At 33.9% G+C, this 2,500-nt stretch overlaps 1 protein-coding gene across 1 annotated transcript in view; it reads right to left on the bottom strand.

Annotated features, from left to right (window-relative positions):
• Positions 1-2,500, bottom strand: part of IRX2 (iroquois homeobox 2) — a 239,569-nt gene that overhangs the window by 236,971 nt on the left and 98 nt on the right. The gene's annotated exons all lie outside the window — the stretch shown is intronic.

The following is a 2,500-nucleotide window of genomic DNA, read 5'->3' as shown; positions in this document are numbered from 1 at the left end:
CTTCTGAATGTCTTGCCTCAATACATTATGAACCCAAAGGCACTACAAGAAACTCTTATTTATGTTAGGTGTAGATAATATCAGAACAAACCTACTTTTTTTTTGTCCTTCCAAATCTATCTTTTAAAATAGTTGCATATTTCTGTACTCCACTGGTATATCTACAAGAGGTACTTTCATTCTGCGTAAGAGCCAATACAAGAGAACAACGTGATGAAGACTTCACCGTTCATCTGAGAATTCCTTTCCTACATCAAAGATTTTCTACCAAAAGTGAAATAACCTGCACTGGGTACTGGTTATTTAAGCACCGAGATAAGGAGACAGAAGTGTGACCAAATACCCCTTTGTACCACACAGRGAATTACTATTTCCCAAGGGAACCCTTTTGCTCGATTTCTTTCTGTAACAATTAACTTAAGTTTAGCTTATTCGAAAATAGTGTTAAGTGTTAGTGTTAAGGTCAGTATGCAGGACCTTCAGTTAACCCTATAGTATAAGGCAATAGTCCATTTATAAGAAATAGGAAATAATTTCAGCGCAGCCAACCTGTCAATCACTGGGAAAGTTATGAACACGTGGAGACTCTTCAAGAAGAGCAAACTGTGAGCATCAGCAGCAGAGAGAGGTGTTTTTAAGCCTCCAAATATAAAGGAAAAAAAAGAAAAATCAGATCTTTTTCTCTCAGCCTGTACACTTTAGAGACCAGAGTAATTTGGGAAGAGCAGGATCTGACACTATCTTTGTACTTTGACTTCTGGACATGCCTGTGAGAACAAGACTGCCTGTATCTACAGGGGATGCTGGACAATGGATGAAAACAAGRGTTTCCTCTGTATTACACTGTTTTTTTACAGCACAGGGAAGTTGCCTAATTCCTAAAATTGTGTATTTCTATGTTTAAAATGTTTTGGTAGGCACACACATTTGGCCTCCACACTGTCAATCTGTTTTAAACCAAGACATCTTAATTTCAGCTTTTTTTTTTTTTTTTTTTTTTTTTTAATCTACCACAAAACAGCCATCATACCCATAGAGATTTGGTGATGGCATGTTATATGATGGCACCCATTTAATATCAATATGACTTTGTGCCTTGAAAGAGGAGAACTAAGAGTGATCTACACCCCTGACAACTAGAATAGGAGATTGGATAGAAAAGGCAGAAAAAAACCCTCCGGAGTATTAACTCCCAGTGATGACAATAAGGAAAGAAATAAGAAACCAGTCCTCATAGGGATAACAAAGTAGAACTAGAAACAGTTTGCCTTTTATTCTGAGTGCTAGCCCCCATTATGACATATGGAAAAGAGGAGAAAGTGTAATCAGAACATGCTGAAAGCAACAATTCTACAAACTCTAGATTCCCCAAAGGGGATTCTTCTACTTCCTGACCCCTCCTGAACTGTTAATTATAAGATATCWTTCTTTCATTTAAGATGTTTGTCCATGCAATTTCATGGAAACACTTTTATTTACCTTTCCATTTGTGTTGTGGAAAACTCAAATTCTACAGGATTGAATAAGCTGTTGACTATTACTGTACAGGCCTGACTACAAACCTCTTGAAAAATTCTTTCGTTTGACTTCTGCAGATTTTGCCTGAAGTTTAATAGTTCAAACATTCTCAGTGTGATTAAAAAATTCTAACCAGAGAAAAAGTGTGTTTTCATACTTCCCTATTTTTTTTGTGGAAGTGATTTATGTATCGGAAATGGCGATGATAAAATAAGAAAATTGCCCAAGAATGTATTTGCATGCTTAAGCTTTTTCAGATGATTAATATAATTTTTTTTCAATCTCTCCTTATGTATTTATGAAATTTAAAGGGGGAAAATAGAAAAAAAWTYYTTTCCTATCAGGTGTATTTCATACATAAGCTTCAGATATTAATAATTAATTGTTTAAATCACTGTTGCTTGATTGTATATAATTAGAATAAAATACTGCTGGGTTTCAGCTGAACTAGAGAAGTTATAAACATATATTTTACCTTTAGGATCTCTGATAAATACCTGTATATCTGCCGACTCAATAATTGCACAATTTGTCCCTCTATTAAGCATGGCCTGGATAAATCTCAGTCAAGTCCAGGAAAAATTCTCATTGAATACACAAGGAGTTCACCTGGGATTTTTGACGTGGTATCTTTACACGTTTCACATAGAGGCTACAAGGGTGTTTTAAAAATACATTTTATGGTTTTCCTSAAGGAAACATTTTCTGGCAGTCCACTGGAAGTATTTATTCACTAAGATTCCTGGAGTTAGGTAAGCATGAATACATGGTATTAAATGTAGAAACTTTAATTTTCATCTCATTATAAAAAAAACTGAACTGAATTCTAATTATATAAAATAAAATAAAAGTTGCTTTTCACTGTTAAGTTAAACCATATTTATAAAAACTGAAACTATTTGTTTAACAGATAAGTATTAAACATTTATAAGCTATTGGCTTGATGGAATTGAGTTTCCTTTAAAAAAAAAAAAAAAAAAAA

This window comes from Malurus melanocephalus, unplaced genomic scaffold, assembly GCF_030028575.1.
Source record: "Malurus melanocephalus ecotype Western Australia unplaced genomic scaffold, MMel_1.1 scaffold_110, whole genome shotgun sequence".
NCBI lineage: Eukaryota > Metazoa > Chordata > Aves > Passeriformes > Maluridae > Malurus > Malurus melanocephalus.
Note: the sequence above shows the minus strand (reverse complement) of the source record. Positions and strands in the feature narration are given on the sequence as shown.